Below are 13,772 nucleotides of genomic sequence, written 5' to 3' on the forward strand. Positions count from 1 at the left end.
AAAGGTGCACAACACATAATGTCCGATGGGGTTTTAGTTCCTTCTCCATTTACCCACAAATTCCTCTCCTGCTCTTAGCAGGAATGCTGTGCTTTGGTCTCTGTGCTTAGACCATTAAAATATGAATTCCTTGGGAGACAGACCATGATTAACAATTTAAAAGATTTTTTTTTATATGCGAGAATGGAAAACAAATGCCAAGCTACGTTTGTTGGTGAGCACAGTTTGATGATGCTGATATGACTCAGGGTACAAGAACAACTTTGTTTTTATTTTTTGGGTCTTTATTTTTCTTACTGAACAGAAACTTTTGAAAGAGGAGATCTCACCTCCTGAGACTTTCCTTCTCTAAAGACTCACTGCTAACAATTCTAAGCTACTCCATTCCCAGCTTTTCCAGAGGGAAATATTCCTTACTTTACTCAATGCATTTGTGTTTGTTATTATCACTATGATATCAATTAATTGATTGCCTGTTTTTATGTTCTTTGTATACTGTGTTAGTTTTATGATATTAGCTGCCCTGATTATTATTATTATTATTATTATTATTATTATTATTATTATTATTTGCACATATTTCCTTCCAGTATATGCATTCTTGTAAATACCGTGGAATTGTAGAGTTAGGACCCCAGGGGTCATTTAGTCCAACCCCCTGCAGTGCAGGAATCTCAACTAAAGCATCCATGACAGATGGCCATCCAATCTCTGCTTAAAAACCTCCAACGAAGGAGAGTCCACCACCTTTTGTGGGAGTCCGTTCCACAGACCAGCAGCTCTTATTGTTGAAGTTTTACGTGATGTTTAGTTGGAATCTCCTTTCTTGTAACGAAGCCATTGGTTCAAGTCCTACCCTCCAGAGCAGAAGAAAAAAAGCTTGCTCCATGCTCCTTGTGGCAGCCCTTGAGATATTTGAAGGCGCCTAACCTATCTCCTCTCAGTCTCCTCTTTTCCAGGCCAAACATGCCCAGCTCCTTCAACCGTTCCTCATCAGGCTTGGTTTCCAGACCCCTGATCATCTTGGCTGCCCTCCTCTGCGCACCTTCCAGCTTGTCAACATCCTTCTTAAACCATGGAGCTCAGAACTGGACACAGTATTCCAGGTGTGGTCTGACCAACGCAGAATACAGTGGTACTATTACTTCCCTTGATCTGAACACTATACAGTGGTACCTCGGGTTAAGAACTTAATTTGTTCTGGAGGTCCGTTCTTAACCTGAGGCACCACTTTAGCTAATGGGGCCTCCCGCTGCCACCGTGCGATTTCTGTTCTCGTCCTGAAGTTCATAACCTAAGGTAATATTTCTGGGTTAGTGGAGTCCGTAACCTGAAGCGTATGTAACCTGAAGCGTATGTAACCTGAAGCGTATGTAACCTGAGGTACCACTGTATTTCCGTTGATGCAGCCTAGCCTTAGCTTTTTTTGTTCTGGCACCTCTCAGGCTATTGCCATTAAAAGAGAACATAGGAGGCATGCGTGTTGAGTTTTGGCATCTCTTTTTCTAGAAAAATAGCATGAAGTCCACTAAGACCTCTACAGGGCCAGACCTTACACGGCCGGATTGAGGTTTGATGAAGCCCTAAGCTACTGAAGGTAATGGGGCCCTTTATATGTCCAGCTGTCCTTTGTCAACAACAAATTGTCGCTGTTTTTTGTGTTGAATATATGCTATGGGTAATTTATGGACCTAGGTAAAGGTAGAGGGACCCCTGACCATTAGGTCCAGTCGTGACCGACTCTGGGGTTGCGGCGCTCATCTCGCTTTATTGGCCAAGGCAGCCGGCGTGCAGCTTCCGGGTCATGTGGCCAGCATGACTAAGCCGCTTCTGGCGAACCAGAGCAGCGCACGGAAGCGCTGTTTACCTTCCCACTGGAGCGGTACTTATTTATCTACTTGCACTTTGACGTGCTTTCGAACTGCTAGGTGAACAAGAGCAGGGACCGAGCAACGGGAGCTCACCCCGTTGTGGGGATTCGAACCGCCGACCTTCTGATCGGCAAGTCCTAGGCTCTGTGGTTTAACCCACAGCGCCACCCGCGTCCCAATTTATGGACCTAATAGGTATCTAAAGCCATTTGCACATGTAGAATGTAGGCACCCTATAGATAGAAAAGAACCAACCAGTGATATTTTAGGGAGCAGGCTAGCAGTTGGGGCCCAGTACTTATATCATAGGAGCCTACACAACACAAAACACACTTGTTGTATGTAGGTTTTATTTTATTTGTTTTTTATCTTATATTTTGGAAATGTACATCCAGTTTGTTTTTTCCCTTTATATTTGGGGGGGGGGGCAAGAGAGTGGGACCCTAAGCTATAGCTTGTTTAGCTTATACGTAAAACTGGCATTGGACCCCTAGGTCCTAGAAGATCTTACATCTTGTTTGTTTGGAGGACTACATCACTGCTTCTCAGTTCTCCTCTTGTCTCAGAAAGTGCATATGATGTAGTTTTGACTGCAAATGCAAACTGAATTGAATTCTAACCCCCCCCCCACGCCCATGCCTAACCAGGAGTCTTTGGGGAGAGCCAGTGTCAAAAGCTTTCAGAAAATCTACCGGTTCACTCCTATCCATGTACTTATTACTTTTATATGGGCTGCAGCCTATTAGATAAAACGAATGAGGCAAAAGTGCAAATATACACAAATATGCAAGCATATAATTGCTAACTGGCTGAGTGCTCGGGGGGGGGGGGAATTCAAGCTGTTTTGATCACTGCTTAGGCACAAAACACTGTGGCAAAGGTTGAGAATACCTGCTAGGGTGGAAATTCTCCGCAAATAATCCCACGGCTTCTGACCATTACAGAAGCTGGGAGTGTTTTCAGAGCTGCCTCAACTCACATGCATCTTTAATGGCGAGAGATAGAAAAGATATTAGTATTGTAAATTTGCCACTTCGTTTTAAGAATGGCATCAGATAGTCTCAGGGATCATTAAAGTCTGCTGCTTCCACAGAGGCGTGTTAACAAAAAGAGCGAGAGAAGCCTAGGAGTGTTAGAAATAATTAATTGCAACAAATTTAAATTTTCATCAGTACTTTTCAGCAAGTAATTTAAATTTAATAAACTTAGTCTGACTAATGGCCTTATCCTGGCTGTACTCTCTGTGGAAGAGATTTCCAGGGCTTTGAGCACCTTGCAACATTCATGGTCACTCCAGCCATCAGTTGTTGTGCTTGGGTGCCAACTTCATGAAACTGGGTGGTCTCCTTCCTAGGAATAGTAATAATAATAATAATAATAATAATAATAATAATAATAATAATAATAATAGTTTATTATTTATACCCCACCCATCTGGCTCGGTTTCCCCAGCCACTCTGGGCGGCTTCCAACAAACGGTTAAAAATACATTAAAACATAATTCATTAAAAACTTCCCTAAACAGGCCTTCAGATGTCTTCTAAATGTCAGATAGCTCTTAATTTCTTTGACATCTGATGGGAGGGTGTTCCACAGGGCGGGTGCCACTACCAAGAAGGCCCTCTGCCTGGTCCCCTGTAACCTCACTTCTTGCAGTGAGGGAACCGCCAGAAGGCCATCAGAGCTGGACCTCAGTGTCTGGGCTGAACGATGGAGGTAGAGACGCTCTTTCAGGTATACAGAACCTAGGCCATTTAGGGCTTTAAAGGTCAGCACCGACACTGTGACTTGTGCTCGGAAACGTAATCGGAATGGTAATCACACCCAATCAAGGATCACATTGTGAATGTGATGGTGTCATCATACTAACCAATCAGACTCAACCATATGATGATGCCACTGAAGGCAAATGAAGCCAGTTCCGAATGAAGGTAATGTTTCTGGGGTTCCGTTGCCCTCACTCCAAATGGGCAAATGCTTTTGTCTCTTTTCAATGTCACCCCTGTTATGAATTAATGCATGTAGGTAAGTGCATTTGCACATGCATGAGCACACACACAAAAGCATGCGACAACTAAAGACTCTGCTGAGAGCAATCCAATTAGACCCAATGGTAATTTAGACTTTAAACTCCCTTACGCAACAGCTCCTCTGGGAAGAACTGCAAGCAGAACCTCGGCCCTGTATACCTAAAGGAGCGTCTCCACCCCCATTGTTCTGCCCACACACTGAGATCCAGCACCGAGGGCCTTCTACCGGCTTCCACACTGCGAGAAGCGAAGTTACAGATAACCAGGCAGAAGGCCTTCTTGATAGTGGCGCCCGCCCTGTTAAAGACATGAGTAATTATATAACAGAAGGGACGCGGGTGGCGCTGTGGGTTAAACCACAGAGCCTAGGACTTGCCAATCAGAAGGTCAGCGGTTTGAATCCCCAGGACGGGGTGAGCTCCCGTTGCTGGGTCCCTGCTCCTGCCAACCTAGCAGTTCGAAAGCACGTCAAAGTGCAAGTAGATAAATAGGTACCACTCCGGTGGGAAGGTAAACGGCGTTTCCGTGCGTTGCTCTGGTTCACCAGAAATGGCTTAGTCATGCTGGCCACATAACCGGAAGCTGTATGCCAGCTCCCTCGGCCAATAAAGCGAGATGAGTGCCGCAACCCCAGAGTTGGTCACGACTGGACCTAATGGTCAGGGGTCCCTTTATCTTTAATTATATAACATTTAGGAAACATCTGAAAGCAGTCCTATATAGGGAAGCTTTTTAAGGTTAAATGTTTTATTATGTTTTCATATATGGTAGAAGCTGCCAAGAGTTGGTGGGGCAAGCTAGTCCAATGGGCGGCGTACTAAAAATATTATTATTATTATTATTATTATTATTATTATTATTATTATTAAGCATCACCTCCATTAATAGCAATGGAAAACTACAGAGACCTGTTAAATGGTCAAAGAAGGTTTCTACTAGTGGTGGTTATTACTCTCAGTCAGTTTTATGAATGAAAGCTCAGGGAAAACATGAGTGAAGACTAGAAATTGAATGAAAAACGGTTTAATTGTAAAGAAAAGTCAAACCAAAGATCACACATATTGACCAAAGAGGTTCCAGGTTTACGAAACCACAAGCTGCTATAATCTCCAAGGTGCAGGATCACATCAGCAGAAGAAATGGGAGAAAATGTTGGCTATCAATGCACAAATAAAGAAATGTGCAACACAGATAAGGAAATGACTGACATGAATGGACAATATGAACAACTGCCCGAAAGGTGAAAGACAAGCAGGGACTTGCCATTCATGGGGATCTTGACTGACAAAGTTAAGGACTCAAATTTCCACCTCTTTCTGTGACATGTTATGATGTTTGTATGATGCTTTTGGAGGAAAATTGAGCTTTTTGGGGGGGAAATTGAGCTTTTAAAAGGCGTTGCAACCTTTGCCCAGGGCTGCTGCTTCTGCTATTTTAGAAGTAAAATTTTGTTGTGAAAAAATAAAGATCCAGCTTACTAGTCTCCATGCTTTCCATTTACCTGGTTGCAGTTCCTGTGGAATCATGAGTCCCTTGAACGAGGGGTGGTCTACAGCGGTGATCCCCGTTTAACACCCCAAGAGAATCGCTGAAAGCAGGGATCCATTTCCCTGCCACCAGAAGGGTTTAAGAAAACTTGCCACCCTTGATCCCATTTCCATCCAACCACACAAAATATGCACCGCTGTTTTGGAAATAACAGGGTCGATGTTTTAAGGAGTGCTTTTAGAGAGCTGTGTGTCACGAAAACTGATGACGCCCAGAATATGCTGATTTGTTTAATAACAGCTTCTTTCCATTCTGTTATCATTTGATTTGACGTAGATGTAGCAATCTGCGCAGTAAATACACACCTGGAACAACACTTTCCCCCCTCCACCACTTAGCCCTTGAACGAAAGAGACAGAAATATAACAATTTTGTGTGGCAGGAAGACACACCTGTCCCTTTGGTGCCGTGTTCCTTCTCCGTGGAGCATTTTGTGATGTGAAAACCAGCCTTGGATAATATTTTGACAACTTACCGAGGTATTAAGGAGAGATTAGGTGTCAGATCAAAGCACAGAACAGATGGGTTTGCCGAGAAGAATTGTGGGGTTTTCAATTTACACCCCAAATCACACAATCCTGAGAAAAGGTAATATTTTACCCAGCAAAAATTTCATGATGGCTTTCTTCTGTCTCCACTATTGGAGGCAGTTGGCTGTTGCTGGGAATCTCAAGGTGGGAGATTGGCTATGGTGAGAAGAGGATAGCTCAGTTGGTTAGAGCATCAAGGGAAGTCATAAAGGTAAAGGGACCCCTGACCATTAGGTCCAGTCATGGATGACTCTGGGGTTGTGGAGCTCATCTTGCTTTATTGGCCGAAGGAGCCGGCGTACAGCTTCCGGGTCATGTGGCCAGCAGGACTAAGCCGCTTCTGGCGAACCAGAGCAGCGCACGGAAACGCCGTTTACCTTCCCACTGGAGCGGTACCTATTTATCTACTTGCATTTTGATGTGCTTTCGAACTGCTAGGTTGGCAGGAGCTGGGACCAAGCAACGGGAACTCACCCCGTCACGGGGATTTGAACCTTCTGATCGGCAAGCCCTAGGCTCTGTGGTTTAACCCACAGCTCCACCCACATCCCCTAAGGGAAGTCATAGTCCTACTCTATTCTGCCTTAGTCAGACCTCACTTCAAATACTGTGTCCAATTCTGGGCACCACAATTTAAGAAGGATGTTGACAAGCTGGAATGTGTGCAGAGGAGGGTGACCAAGATGATCAAGGGTCTGGAAACTAAGCCTGATGAGGAGCAGTTGAAGCAGCTGGGTATGTTTAACCTGGAAAAGAGGAGACTGGATAGGATAACCATCTTCAAATGGCCAACAGTGACATGAGCCAACAGTGACATGAGCCAACAGTGTGACGCAGCAGCTAAAAAAGCCAATGCAATTCTGGGCTGCATTAATAGGAGTATAGCATCTAGATCAAGGGAAGTAATAGTGCCACTGTATTCTGCTCTGGTCAGACCTCACCTGGAGTACTGTGTCCAGTTCTGGGCACCACAGTTCAAGAAGGACACTGACAAACTGGAACGTGTTCAGAGGAGGGCAACCAAAATGGTCAAAGGCCTGGAAACGATGCCTTATGAGGAACGGTTAAGGGAGCTGGGCATGTTTAGCCTGGAGAAGAGGAGGTTAAGGGGTGATATGATAGGCATGTTCAAATATATAAAAGGATGTCACATAGAGGAGGGAGAAAGGTTGTTTTCTGCTGCTCCAGAGAAGCGGACACGGAGCAATGGTTCCAAACTACAAGAAAGAAGATTCCACCTAAACATTAGGAAGAACTTCCTGACAGTAAGAGCTGTTTGACAGTGGAATTTGCTGCCAAGGAGTGTGGTGGAGTCTCCTTCTTTGGAGGTCTTTAAGCAGAGGCTTGACAACTATATGTCAGGAGTGCTCTGATGGTGTTTCCTGCTTGGCAGGGGGTTGGACTCGATGGCCCTTGTGGTCTCTTCCAACTCTATGATTCTATGATTCTATGAAATATCTGAAGGGCCGTCACATGGAGGAGGCAGCATGCTTGTTTTCTCCTGCTCTGGAGGTTAGGACTTGAACCAATGGCTTCAAGTTACAGGAAAGGAGATTCCGACTCAACATCAGGAAGAACTTTCTGACAGTATGAGCAGTGGAGCAGACTCCCATGAGAGGTGGTGGACTCTCCTTCCTTGGAGGTTTTTAAGCAGAGGTTGGATGGCCATCTGTCATGGATGCTTTAGCTGAGATTCCTGCATTGCCGGGGGTTGGACTAGATGACCCCCAGGAATCCCTTCCAACTCTACAATTCTATGATTCTATGACTAGGTGGGTCTTTGGTCTGATCCAGCAGCCAGGCTCTTCTGATGCTCTTTTTTCCTGCCGAAAATCTTCTCAAGCCTGGAACTGGCCGTGAACAAACTTATCTCTCCACTCACCATTCTACTTTTGCTAAAAAAAGAAAACATTTCCCACTGTCACTGGTCACTAAGTTTAGCTTCAAGCTTTGGCGAATGCCGCAGGCATGCGTGAGAGCTCACAGAATACACCGAGACAGTTATGTTGTCCGCCGCACGCCTAATGAAAATTTACTGCCACGAAACACTCATTACTGCTAACAAAGCAAAGAGAAGGAGCTCGTTTTATGTTCCATAAATGACTGAGATGTTCATCTTCCCCCAGAGTGATGGAATAAAAATAAAATTAAGCTGATGAGGATCATTTTCCTCTTCTAAAATAATCATTTCTGGCCACTGGATCACAGGTGTTTTCGCGTTTCAATTTATCCCTTAATTACGTTTTTCCTTTTCAGAATTTTTCCCTCTGACTTCAAGTGTCATGATTCATCCATCTCTCTCCTCCTGACTGCTTTGCCAGACTCAGCAACAAGCAAACATGGCCAAAAAAAGGGGGTGGGGATGGGAATGGGAATGTTCAGGGATGCAGGAGAAGATATATTGTGTGATTATATCCTTTTCCAACTTGTGTTAACAAGTTCCACAATTTAGCAGAGTAACATTCCCCTTTTTAAACTTGCAGTGGATGCGTTTGCTCAGGCTTGCTAAAGCCTCTGTAATAACTGTTCTGGTATTTTCCCCTTATTCCCTCATAAAAAATAAGACATAACACAGTCTTCTACAAAAGTATAAAAAGAGTTTACTCACATATCATTCTGTTCACAATAGGATCCCAGAAAGCAGACTTAGCTTAGAAAAGTAATATACACTTGGAAACTATCCCTTAAGAAGACAGTCCCTTTGTCCTCTCTTGGCTGGAAGAGAGGGCATCTTTGGCTAAGCAGATGTTGCTTCTTCGATGCATGTAGTCAAAAGAGAGACATGGCTGCCCTGCCCTGTGCTTTTGTTGTTACCTGCACAGGTGAGGCCACGCCCACCTCTAGCCACATGCAGAGGAAGTCTGTCCCAGCCCAGAAGGAAACAGGAAGTTTACCTGCTGGCTGGACAAACGTTCCTCCCCATGTGTAAACCTGTTCACTCTAGGAATGTTGTACTTGACTGCTCTTGTGTTTCACATCCCACAGTGGGATCTCAAGGTAATACAGGCTTGGTTAATGCATGTGGGAAGATCTGAGGTGCTAAATAGGACCCACTTCAGGCTGGTGGTAGAGATGGGCAACTCTTGTTAGTTTGGGTTGCTCTGCATTCCTCATTTGTCCAGTCTCAGTCTCACTTCTCCTCGTTTCCACGTTAGTGGCTGAGCATTTTTCTTGCATGCAGAAGGTCCCAGGTTCAAGACTCGGCACCTCCAGGTAGCCCTGTTTGTTTCAGCAGGTGAGGAGGGGCATGACAGGACCAGGACAGAGGTCATCAGGACAGTTGCTCTAGCTGGGATTCCTGCATTGCAGGGGGTTGGAATAGATGGCCTGTGGGGTCCCTTCCAACTCTACAATTTATGACTTAATGTGAGAGCATAAGAGGGATCTCTGACTTGCAACCTGTGGCTGGCTTTGCCAATTTGTCTCGTGCAGACATTGCAAAGCTGGCTTTCTGGGCTTTTGCCACCAGCCTTCCGAGATCTCTGGCAAGCCGCTCAGCAACCTATTTGAAAACGTCCATCACAAACACAATGTTCGCTCTTCTTTTGTCCTGCATCTCCCAGGAAGACACTGCCCCTCTTCTCTCTCTTTTTTTCCATGTTGGATTTTTTTTATCAGTACAACCTGAAAGCCTGTTAGCAGAGTCTTTCCTTCTTTCTCTCCCCCCCCTTTTAAAAAAAAGCTTCTTACCCGTAGAAGTACAGATTTAATCTGACGCGAAGCTCGCTAATGTGTTTGGACGAGGCCATCTCATTAGCGCTGCAGCACTCCCCGTGCCTTAGTGAGCTCAAGAACAGTCTGAGGACGGAATGTGCTTTGCAGACTCCGTTTTGCACGTGACCCGGTTCTGGGGGAATTTTCCAACGGGGGCTCAAAGGAAGGGCCCAGGGCAAAATCTATGGGCTTTCTCTAAAGGACATATCAGGTGAGGCCTGTTACCTCCTGTGTTTCTTCATCTGCATTTAACACCCCGGGAGGGTCTGCTTGTGTCGAGAGCATTAGCAGTGATGGTGATCAGAGGAGAAATAAATGGGACGTGTGTCACCCCTCTCTAAGAGCCATTTTCATTAGGTTTGTGCAACCAAAGTTTGCTGAAAACTTTCTTTTTGTTTCGGAAAACCTATGCAGAAACATAAATTAGTTAGCTGTATTCTTTTGATTTGATCTGTGTTTGGATGAAGATGGTTTTAAGTTTTTATGATGAGGGTTTCATGTACAGTTGCTCCATCCTCCTTGTGACAGCCCTTGAGATATTTGAAGGCGCCTATTCTATCTCCTCTCAGTCTCCTATTTTCCAAGTCTATCATGCCCAGCTCCTTCAACCGTTCCTCATCAGGCTTGGTTTCCAGACCCCTGATCTTCTTGGCTGCCCTCCTCTGTGCACCTTCCAGCTTGTCAACATCTTCCTTAAATTCTGGTGCCCAGAACTGGACACAGTATTCCAGGTGTGGTCTGACCAAGGCAGAATAGAGTGGTACTATTACTTCCCTTGATCTGAACACTATACAGTGGTACCTCGGGTTAAGTACATCATTCGTTCCGGAGGTCCGTTCTTAACCTGAAACTGTTCTTAACCTGAGGTACCATTTTAGCTAATGGGGCCTTCTGCTGCGCTGCCACCGTGCAATTTCTGTTCTCATCCTGAAGCAAAGTTCTTAACCTGAGGTACTATTTCTGGGTTAGCGGAGTCTGTAACCTGAAGCGTATGTAACCCGAGGTACCACTGCATATTTGAGGTATAGACAAAAATGCAATATGAGATTCTCTGATACATTCTTATATAAATTGATATAGTGTCACTATCCTAATACCTACGTAGATGTTAATGTTGTTTGTTGTGGTTTAGTCGTGTCCGACTCTTTGTGACCCCGTGGACCAGAGCACGCCAGGCACTCCTGTCTTCCACTGCCTCCCGCAGTTTGTCAAACTCATGCTTCGAGAAAAACTATCCAACCATCTCGTCCTCTATCGTCGCCTTTTCCTTGTGCCCTCCATCTTTCCCAACATCAGGGTCTTTTCCAGGGAGTCTTCTCTTCTCATGAGGTGGCCAAAGTATTGGAGCTTCAATAGCCTGCTACATCCTGTATAAACTCATTCCAGATGTTATCATATTTACATATCCTCCAACATTTCTCCTATGAAAATAGGGACATTCCATAATGACATTTTTCCCATTTGTACCCCACACCTCTTACTGGGTTGCCCCAGCCACTCTGGGTAGCTTCCAACATATATGAAAACACAACTAAACATTTAAAAAACCTTCCCTATAAAGGATTGCCTTCAGACGGCTCAGGGGTCAGATAACTCCATACCCTCCAACATTTATCCAATGAAAATAGGGACATCCTAAGGAAATGTGGGACATTCCGGAATCAAATCTGAAATCTAGACAGCTTCTTTAAATCAGGGATATCCTTGGAAAATAGGGACACTTGGAGGGTCTGTATTTATCTAAACAAAGTCTGTATCTGTAAGCAGTCTGTTCATAAGTTGCGAGTTGTTAGGAAAGAAAACTTCAAAAATGTGAAGTTTCGGTACAGCTTGAATTCCGCTGCCTCTGCACTGTTTATAACGGGAGCATGCATTCAGTCCTTTTCGATGCAAAGCGGTTGGAAGATGATCAATCCACAGAAGAGGCTGTCCTTTGCTTCTCTGCGTGAGTTCTGGACTTCCCTTCTTCCCATTAGGAGGCCAGAATTTCATGTAGCAGCACAGCAGATTGGGCTCCTCTGAAGGCAGGAGATTCTGACTTATCACACCCCTGGCATGTTTGTAGGTGTCAGATTGAAGTGTGATTCTAATTTTAATTCTGGAAAGGGCGCGAGGGAAGATCGTGCTTCAGCTATCAGAAGTTTGGGAACCATTTGAGCCAATGGTTGTCTCTTTGTAATCTTTTTTAAATAAATAAATAAATAAATAAATAAATAAATAAATAAATAAATAAATAAATAAAAAGCCTTCCATCTCGCACAGCTGGTGCTTTCTGGCTCAGTTGAATAGAGAAAAGTTGCTATAAGGGAATAAGCTCTTAATTGGGCTGTGTTCAATATTTTAATTAGATTTACGTAGGAGCATGCCACAGCACTATTCTGGCAGTCAATCACATGAAGTGGTTTGGGGCGGATTTTTTTTTTGGGGGGGGTAGGTGCGCAATGCGAAACAAAACAAAATTCTTAGTAAGATTTTTTTAAACAAATTCAATTACCTCTGAAGACTTTATATTCTTTCAACATGAAAAGGAGACTTTTAACATGATTAATAGTGTTCTTTGAAAGGATGAAAGCTTTGTTTAATAATTAACACGTCAGAATGCTCCGTTTTGCAATATGACTTAATATCTGAGTACTTTGGTTCCAAAATGCATTGAACGACAAGCGTCTCAGGAAGAAACTTGAAAAAGATGAGGTGGATTTTAATTACAAGGCAAGGAGCCCAGGTTTCCGCTCTCTCTTAGCCAGATCAACTCAGCAGAACTGTCGTTCCTTGAAACAAAATTAAAAAATTCCTTCCAGTAGCACCTTAGAGACCAACTAAGTTTGTTATTGGTATGAGCTTTTGTGTGCATGCACACTTCTTCAGATACACTAAATGTTTGTCTATTCAAATAAAATACCCCTGCTATGCAAAAATCTCCAAATGAATCTGTACTTCAATGTTCAAAATCACTGGTAGAGGCAGCAAGAATACTCATCGCAAAGTATTGGAAGACACAAGATCTACCCACCTTGGAAGAATGGCAGATGAAAGTGATAGACTATATGGGACTGGCGGAAATGACTGGCAGAATCCGAGACCAGGGAGAAGAGTTGGTGGAAGAAGATTGGAAGAAATTTAAAGACTATTTGCAGAAACATTGTAAAATTAACGAATGTTAAAATGATGTTGGATTGAAATGAAACGACTTTAGCAACAAGGTTAAAAAGAATATGTAAAAATGGATTGATAATCAGATGAAAATACGAAGCTATAATATGTTAAGATATAGAATTAAGATAAAAACAAAGAGGGAAAGGATTTGCTGAATAAACCATGTGGACTGGAATACAAAAAAGGGAGGTGTGAGGAGGTCAGGGAAATAAGTAAATGAAATATAAGACATGAAAAGATTGATTTGTTTTTAACTGTTTTCTATTTTTCATGTATTTTGTATTTTTCCTTTGTATTTTTGTACCTTTTTATTTTTATTTTTTTTATTCTGTAACTTTTTCCTGTCTGTAAAACTTCAATAAATACCATTTTCAAAAAATAAAAATAAAAAAATCACTGGTAGAGGACAAGGATCCTGAGATCATGTTAAGGGTAGCCAAATTCTGTGAGATTGCCATAAAACTTAGGGAACAAGCTGTGCTATCATAATGATAATTTTAGGTTCTATGTTAGTGACTAAATTTTAATTTATATATTTAACTGTTGCTATATCTGTATTGTCCCTGTTATAAAAGGTAAAGGTACCCCTGCCCGTACGGGCCAGTCGTGTCTGACTCTAGGGTTGTGCGCCCATCTCACTTAAGAGGCCGGGGGCCAGCGCAGCACACAGAAACGCCATTTACCTTCCCGCTATAAAGCGGTACCTATTTATCTACTTGCACTTAAGAGTGCTTTCGAACTGCTAGGTGGGCAGGAGCTGGGACTGAAAGACGGGAGCTCACCCCGCCGTGGGGATTCGAACCGCCGACCATGCGATCGGCAAGCCCTAGGCGCTGAGGTTTTACCCACAGCGCCACCTGCGTCCCTGTCCCTGTTATACCTAATTGCAAATTCAAATGTTTCTCTATCGTGTTTTATGACTT

Source organism: Podarcis melisellensis, assembly GCF_964234715.1.
Source record: "Podarcis melisellensis genome assembly, chromosome: 1".
In the NCBI taxonomy this organism is placed as follows: domain Eukaryota; kingdom Metazoa; phylum Chordata; class Lepidosauria; order Squamata; family Lacertidae; genus Podarcis; species Podarcis melisellensis.